Genomic DNA, 9173 nt, shown 5'->3' on the forward strand with positions numbered 1-9173 from the left:
AAGTCATAATATAGCATGTCGAAAAAAGTCATAGGATAGCTTGTTGAAAAAGAGTCTTGGTAAAGCATGTTGAAAAAAGTCATAGTATAGCATGTCGAAAAAAGTCATAGTATAGTATGTCGAAAAAAGTCATAGTATAGCATGTCGAAAAAAGTCATAGTATAGCATGTCGAAAAAAGTCATAGTATAGCATGTCGAAAAAAGTCATAGTATAGCATGTCAAAAAAAGTCATAGTATAGCATGTCAAAAAAAGTCATAGTATAGCATGTCAAAAAAAGTCATAGTATAGCATGTTGAAAAAAGTCATAGTATAGCATGTCGAAAAAAGTCATAGTATAGCATGTCGAAAAAAGTCATAGTATAGTATGTCGAAAAAAGTCATAATATATAGAATGTTGAAAAGTCATAGTATAGTATGTCGAAAAAAGTCATAGTATAGCTTGTTGAAAAAGAGTCTTGGTAAAGCATGTTGAAAAAAGTCATAGTATAGCATTTTGATAAGTCATAGTATAGCATGTCGAAAAAAGTCATAGTATATAGAATGTTGAAAAAAGTCATAGTATAGCATGTTGAAAAAAGTCATAGTATAGCATGTCGAAAAACGTCATAGTATATAGAATGTTGAAAAAAGTCATAGTATAGCATGTTGAAAAAAGTCATAGTATAGCATGTCGAAAAATGTAATACTATAGCATGTCAAAAAAAGTCATAGTATAGTATGTCGAAAAACGTCATAGTATAGCATGTCGAAAAAAGTCATAGTATAGCATGTCGAAAAAAGTAATAGTATAGCATGTCGAAAAAAGTAATAGTATAGCATGTCGAAAAAAGTCATAGTATAGCATGTCGAAAAATGTAATACTATAGCATGTCGAAAAAAGTCATAGTATAGTATGTCGAAAAAAGTCATAGTATAGCATGTCGAAAAATGTAATACTATAGCATGTCGAAAAAAGTCATAGTATAGCATGAGTGTAGTATGTCAAAAAAAGTCATAGTATAGCATGTCGAAAAATGTAATACTATAGCATGTCGAAAAAAGTCATAGTATAGTATGTCGAAAAAAGTCATAGTATAGCATGTCGAAAAATGTAATACTATAGCATGTCGAAAAAAGTCATAGTATAGCATGAGTGTAGTATGTCAAAAAAAGTCATAGTATAGCATGTCGAAAAAAGTCATAGTATAGCATGTTGAAAAAAGTCATAGTATAGCATGTCGAAAAGTCATAGTATAGTATGTCGAAAAAAGTCATAGTATAGCATGTCGAAAAAAGTAATACTATAGCATGTCGAAAAAAGTCATAGTATAGCATGAGTGTAGTATGTCAAAAAAGTAATACTATAGCATGTCGAAAAAAGTCATAGTATAGCATGTCAAAAAAAGTCATAGTATAGTATGTCGAAAAAAGTCATAGTATAGCATGTCGAAAAAAGTAATACTATAGCATGTCGAAAAAAGTCATCGTATAGCATGAGTGTAGTATGTCAAAAAAAGTCATAGTATAGCATGTCGAAAAAAGTCATAGTATAGCATGTCAAAAAAAGTCATAGTATAGTATGTCGAAAAAAGTCACAGTATAGTATGTTGAAAAGTCATAGTATAGCATGTCGAAAAAAGTCATAGTATAGCATGTCGAAAAAAGTCATAATATAGCATGTCGAAAAAAGTCATAGTATAGCATGAGTGTAGTATGTCAAAAAAAGTAATACTATAGCATGTCGAAAAAAGTCATAGTATAGTATGTCGAAAAAAGTCATAGTATAGCATGTCGAAAAAAGTAATACTATAGCATGTCGAAAAAAGTCATAGTATAGTATGTCGAAAAAAGTCATAGTATAGTATGTCGAAAAAAGTCATAGTATAGCATGTTGAAAAAAGTCATAGTATAGCATGTTGAAAAAAGTAATACTATAGCATGTCGAAAAAAGTCATAGTATAGCATGTTGAAAAAAGTCATAGTATAGCATGTCGAAAAAAGTAATACTATAGCATGTCGAAAAAAGTCATAGTATAGCATGAGTGTAGTATGTCAAAAAAAGTAATACTATAGCATGTCGAAAAAAGTCATAGTATAGCATGTCAAAAAAAGTCATAGCATAGTATGTCGAAAAAAGTCATAGTATAGCATGTCGAAAAAAGTAATACTATAGCATGTCGAAAAAAGTCATAGTATAGTATGTCGAAAAAAGTCATAATATATAGAATGTTGAAAAGTCATAGTATAGCATGTCGAAAAAAGTCATAATATATAGAATGTTGAAAAGTCATAGTATAGTATGTCGAAAAAAGTCATAGTATAGTTTGTTAAAAAAAGTCATAATATAGCATGTCGAAAAAAGTCATAGGATAGCTTGTTGAAAAAGAGTCTTGGTAAAGCATGTTGAAAAAAGTCATAGTATAGCATGTCGAAAAAAGTCATAGTATAGTATGTCGAAAAAAGTCATAGTATAGCATGTCGAAAAAAGTCATAGTATAGCATGTCGAAAAAAGTCATAGTATAGCATGTCGAAAAAAGTCATAGTATAGCATGTCAAAAAAAGTCATAGTATAGCATGTCAAAAAAAGTCATAGTATAGCATGTCAAAAAAAGTCATAGTATAGCATGTTGAAAAAAGTCATAGTATAGCATGTCGAAAAAAGTCATAGTATAGCATGTCGAAAAAAGTCATAGTATAGTATGTCGAAAAAAGTCATAATATATAGAATGTTGAAAAGTCATAGTATAGTATGTCGAAAAAAGTCATAGTATAGCTTGTTGAAAAAGAGTCTTGGTAAAGCATGTTGAAAAAAGTCATAGTATAGCATTTTGATAAGTCATAGTATAGCATGTCGAAAAAAGTCATAGTATATAGAATGTTGAAAAAAGTCATAGTATAGCATGTTGAAAAAAGTCATAGTATAGCATGTCGAAAAACGTCATAGTATATAGAATGTTGAAAAAAGTCATAGTATAGCATGTTGAAAAAAGTCATAGTATAGCATGTCGAAAAAAGTCTTAGTATAGCATGTCGAAAAAAGTCATAATATATAGAATGTTGAAAAGTCATAGTATAGCATGTCGAAAAAAGTCATAGTATAGAATTTTGAAGTCATCGTATAGCATGTCGAAAAAAGTCATAGTATATAGAATGTTGAAAAAAGTCATAGTATAGCATGTTGAAAAAGAGTCATGGTATAGCATGTTGAAAAAAGTCTAAGTCTAGCATGTCGAAAAAAGTCATAGTATAGTATGTCGAAAAAAGTCATAATATATAGAATGTTGAAAAGTCATAGTATAGCATGTCGAAAAAAGTCATAATATATAGAATGTTGAAAAGTCATAGTATAGTATGTCGAAAAAAGTCATAGTATAGTTTGTTAAAAAAAGTCATAATATAGCATGTCGAAAAAAGTCATAGGATAGCTTGTTGAAAAAGACTCTTGGTAAAGCATGTTGAAAAAAGTCATAGTATAGCATGTCGAAAAAAGTCATAGTATAGTATGTCGAAAAAAGTCATAGTATAGCATGTCGAAAAAAGTCATAGTATAGCATGTCGAAAAAAGTCATAGTATAGCATGTCGAAAAAAGTCATAGTATAGCATGTCAAAAAAAGTCATAGTATAGCATGTCAAAAAAAGTCATAGTATAGCATGTCAAAAAAAGTCATAGTATAGCATGTTGAAAAAAGTCATAGTATAGCATGTCGAAAAAAGTCATAGTATAGCATGTCGAAAAAAGTCATAGTATAGTATGTCGAAAAAAGTCATAATATATAGAATGTTGAAAAGTCATAGTATAGTATGTCGAAAAAAGTCATAGTATAGCTTGTTGAAAAAGAGTCTTGGTAAAGCATGTTGAAAAAAGTCATAGTATAGCATTTTGATAAGTCATAGTATAGCATGTCGAAAAAAGTCATAGTATATAGAATGTTGAAAAAAGTCATAGTATAGCATGTTGAAAAAAGTCATAGTATAGCATGTCGAAAAACGTCATAGTATATAGAATGTTGAAAAAAGTCATAGTATAGCATGTTGAAAAAAGTCATAGTATAGCATGTCGAAAAAAGTCTTAGTATAGCATGTCGAAAAAAGTCATAATATATAGAATGTTGAAAAGTCATAGTATAGCATGTCGAAAAAAGTCATAGTATAGAATTTTGAAGTCATCGTATAGCATGTCGAAAAAGTCATAGTATATAGAATGTTGAAAAAAGTCATAGTATAGCATGTTGAAAAAGAGTCATGGTATAGCATGTTGAAAAAAGTCTAAGTCTAGCATGTCGAAAAAAGTCATAGTATAGTATGTCGAAAAAAGTCATAATATATAGAATGTTGAAAAGTCATAGTATAGCATGTCGAAAAAAGTCATAATATATAGAATGTTGAAAAGTCATAGTATAGTATGTCGAAAAAAGTCATAGTATAGTTTGTTAAAAAAAGTCATAATATAGCATGTCGAAAAAAGTCATAGGATAGCTTGTTGAAAAAGACTCTTGGTAAAGCATGTTGAAAAAAGTCATAGTATAGCATGTCGAAAAAAGTCATAGTATAGTATGTCGAAAAAAGTCATAGTATAGCATGTCGAAAAAAGTCATAGTATAGCATGTCGAAAAAAGTCATAGTATAGCATGTCGAAAAAAGTCATAGTATAGCATGTCAAAAAAAGTCATAGTATAGCATGTCAAAAAAAGTCATAGTATAGCATGTCAAAAAAAGTCATAGTATAGCATGTTGAAAAAAGTCATAGTATAGCATGTCGAAAAAAGTCATAGTATAGCATGTCGAAAAAAGTCATAGTATAGTATGTCGAAAAAAGTCATAATATATAGAATGTTGAAAAGTCATAGTATAGTATGTCGAAAAAAGTCATAGTATAGCTTGTTGAAAAAGAGTCTTGGTAAAGCATGTTGAAAAAAGTCATAGTATAGCATTTTGATAAGTCATAGTATAGCATGTCGAAAAAAGTCATAGTATATAGAATGTTGAAAAAAGTCATAGTATAGCATGTTGAAAAAAGTCATAGTATAGCATGTCGAAAAACGTCATAGTATATAGAATGTTGAAAAAAGTCATAGTATAGCATGTTGAAAAAAGTCATAGTATAGCATGTCGAAAAATGTAATACTATAGCATGTCAAAAAAAGTCATAGTATAGTATGTCGAAAAACGTCATAGTATAGCATGTCGAAAAAAGTCATAGTATAGCATGTCGAAAAAAGTAATAGTATAGCATGTCGAAAAAAGTAATAGTATAGCATGTCGAAAAAAGTCATAGTATAGCATGTCGAAAAATGTAATACTATAGCATGTCGAAAAAAGTCATAGTATAGTATGTCGAAAAAAGTCATAGTATAGCATGTCGAAAAATGTAATACTATAGCATGTCGAAAAAAGTCATAGTATAGCATGTCGAAAAAAGTCATACTATAGCATGTCGAGAAAAGTCATAGTATAGCATGTCGAGAAAAGTCATAGTATGTCGAAAAAAGTAATACTATAGCATGTTGAAAAAAGTCATAGTATAGCATGTCGAAAAAAGTAATACTATAGCATGTTGAAAAAAGTCATAGTATAGCATGTCGAAAAAAGTCATAGTATAGCATGTCGAAAAATGTAATACTATAGCATGTCGAAAAAAGTCATAGTATAGTATGTCGAAAAAAGTCATAGTATAGCATGTCGAAAAATGTAATACTATAGCATGTCGAAAAAAGTCATAGTATAGCATGAGTGTAGTATGTCAAAAAAAGTCATAGTATAGCATGTCGAAAAAAGTCATAGTATAGCATGTTGAAAAAAGTCATAGTATAGCATGTCGAAAAGTCATAGTATAGTATGTCGAAAAAAGTCATAGTATAGCATGTCGAAAAAAGTAATACTATAGCATGTCGAAAAAAGTCATAGTATAGCATGAGTGTAGTATGTCAAAAAAGTAATACTATAGCATGTCGAAAAAAGTCATAGTATAGCATGTCAAAAAAAGTCATAGTATAGTATGTCGAAAAAAGTCATAGTATAGCATGTCGAAAAAAGTAATACTATAGCATGTCGAAAAAAGTCATTGTATAGCATGAGTGTAGTATGTCAAAAAAAGTCATAGTATAGCATGTCGAAAAAAGTCATAGTATAGCATGTCAAAAAAAGTCATAGTATAGTATGTCGAAAAAAGTCACAGTATAGTATGTTGAAAAGTCATAGTATAGCATGTCGAAAAAAGTCATAGTATAGCATGTCGAAAAAAGTCATAATATAGCATGTCGAAAAAAGTCATAGTATAGCATGAGTGTAGTATGTCAAAAAAAGTAATACTATAGCATGTCGAAAAAAGTCATAGTATAGTATGTCGAAAAAAGTCATAGTATAGCATGTCGAAAAAAGTAATACTATAGCATGTCGAAAAAAGTCATAGTATAGTATGTCGAAAAAAGTCATAGTATAGTATGTCGAAAAAAGTCATAGTATAGCATGTTGAAAAAAGTCATAGTATAGCATGTTGAAAAAAGTAATACTATAGCATGTCGAAAAAAGTAATACTATAGCATGTCGAAAAAAGTCATAGTATAGCATGTTGAAAAAAGTCATAGTATAGCATGTCGAAAAAAGTAATACTATAGCATGTCGAAAAAAGTCATAGTATAGCATGAGTGTAGTATGTCAAAAAAAGTAATACTATAGCATGTCGAAAAAAGTCATAGTATAGCATGTCAAAAAAAGTCATAGCATAGTATGTCGAAAAAAGTCATAGTATAGCATGTCGAAAAAAGTAATACTATAGCATGTCGAAAAAAGTCATAGTATAGTATGTCGAAAAAAGTCATAATATATAGAATGTTGAAAAGTCATAGTATAGCATGTCGAAAAAAGTCATAATATATAGAATGTTGAAAAGTCATAGTATAGTATGTCGAAAAAAGTCATAGTATAGTTTGTTAAAAAAAGTCATAATATAGCATGTCGAAAAAAGTCATAGGATAGCTTGTTGAAAAAGAGTCTTGGTAAAGCATGTTGAAAAAAGTCATAGTATAGCATGTCGAAAAAAGTCATAGTATAGTATGTCGAAAAAAGTCATAGTATAGCATGTCGAAAAAAGTCATAGTATAGCATGTCGAAAAAAGTCATAGTATAGCATGTCGAAAAAAGTCATAGTATAGCATGTCAAAAAAAGTCATAGTATAGCATGTCAAAAAAAGTCATAGTATAGCATGTCAAAAAAAGTCATAGTATAGCATGTTGAAAAAAGTCATAGTATAGCATGTCGAAAAAAGTCATAGTATAGCATGTCGAAAAAAGTCATAGTATAGTATGTCGAAAAAAGTCATAATATATAGAATGTTGAAAAGTCATCGTATAGTATGTCGAAAAAAGTCATAGTATAGCTTGTTGAAAAAGAGTCTTGGTAAAGCATGTTGAAAAAAGTCATAGTATAGCATTTTGATAAGTCATAGTATAGCATGTCGAAAAAAGTCATAGTATATAGAATGTTGAAAAAAGTCATAGTATAGCATGTTGAAAAAAGTCATAGTATAGCATGTCGAAAAACGTCATAGTATATAGAATGATGAAAAAAGTCATAGTATAGCATGTTGAAAAAAGTCATAGTATAGCATGTCGAAAAAAGTCTTAGTATAGCATGTCGAAAAAAGTCATAATATATAGAATGTTGAAAAGTCATAGTATAGCATGTCGAAAAAAGTCATAGTATAGAATTTTGAAGTCATCGTATAGCATGTCGAAAAAAGTCATAGTATATAGAATGTTGAAAAAAGTCATAGTATAGCATGTTGAAAAAGAGTCATGGTATAGCATGTTGAAAAAAGTCTAAGTCTAGCATGTCGAAAAAAGTCATAGTATAGTATGTCGAAAAAAGTCATAATATATAGAATGTTGAAAAGTCATAGTATAGCATGTCGAAAAAAGTCATAATATATAGAATGTTGAAAAGTCATAGTATAGTATGTCGAAAAAAGTCATAGTATAGTTTGTTAAAAAAAGTCATAATATAGCATGTCGAAAAAAGTCATAGGATAGCTTGTTGAAAAAGACTCTTGGTAAAGCATGTTGAAAAAATCATAGTATAGCATGTCGAAAAAAGTCATAGTATAGTATGTCGAAAAAAGTCATAGTATAGCATGTCGAAAAAAGTCATAGTATAGCATGTCGAAAAAAGTCATAGTATAGCATGTCGAAAAAAGTCATAGTATAGCATGTCAAAAAAAGTCATAGTATAGCATGTCAAAAAAAGTCATAGTATAGCATGTCAAAAAAAGTCATAGTATAGCATGTTGAAAAAAGTCATAGTATAGCATGTCGAAAAAAGTCATAGTATAGCATGTCGAAAAAAGTCATAGTATAGTATGTCGAAAAAAGTCATAATATATAGAATGTTGAAAAGTCATAGTATAGTATGTCGAAAAAAGTCATAGTATAGCTTGTTGAAAAAGAGTCTTGGTAAAGCATGTTGAAAAAAGTCATAGTATGGCATTTTGATAAGTCATAGTATAGCATGTCGAAAAAAGTCATAGTATATAGAATGTTGAAAAAAGTCATAGTATAGCATGTCGAAAAAAGTCATAGTATAGCATGTCAAAAAAAGTCATAGTATAGTATGTCGAAAAAAGTCACAGTATAGTATGTTGAAAAGTCATAGTATAGCATGTCGAAAAAAGTCATAGTATAGCATGTCGAAAAAAGTCATAATATAGCATGTCGAAAAAAGTCATAGTATAGCATGAGTGTAGTATGTCAAAAAAAGTAATACTATAGCATGTCGAAAAAAGTAATACTATAGCATGTCGAAAAAAGTCATAGTATAGCATGTCGAAAAAAGTCATAGTATAGTATGTCGAAAAAAGTCATAGTATAGCATGTTGAAAAAAGTAATACTATAGCATGTCGAAAAAAGTAATACTATAGCATGTCGAAAAAAGTCATAGTATAGCATGTTGAAAAAAGTCATAGTATAGCATGTCGAAAAAGTAATACTATAGCATGTCGAAAAAAGTCATAGTATAGCATGAGTGTAGTATGTCAAAAAAAGTAATACTATAGCATGTCGAAAAAAGTCATAGTATAGCATGTCAAAAAAAGTCATAGCATAGTATGTCGAAAAAAGTCATAGTATAGCATGTCGAAAAAAGTAATACTATAGCATGTCGAAAAAAGTCATAGTATAGTATGTCGAAAAAAGTCA

Source organism: Cebidichthys violaceus, unplaced genomic scaffold (assembly GCF_023349555.1).
Source record: "Cebidichthys violaceus isolate CVI_PGR_0920_01 unplaced genomic scaffold, fCebVio1.0.p SCAF_35, whole genome shotgun sequence".
Classification (NCBI taxonomy): domain Eukaryota; kingdom Metazoa; phylum Chordata; class Actinopteri; order Perciformes; family Stichaeidae; genus Cebidichthys; species Cebidichthys violaceus.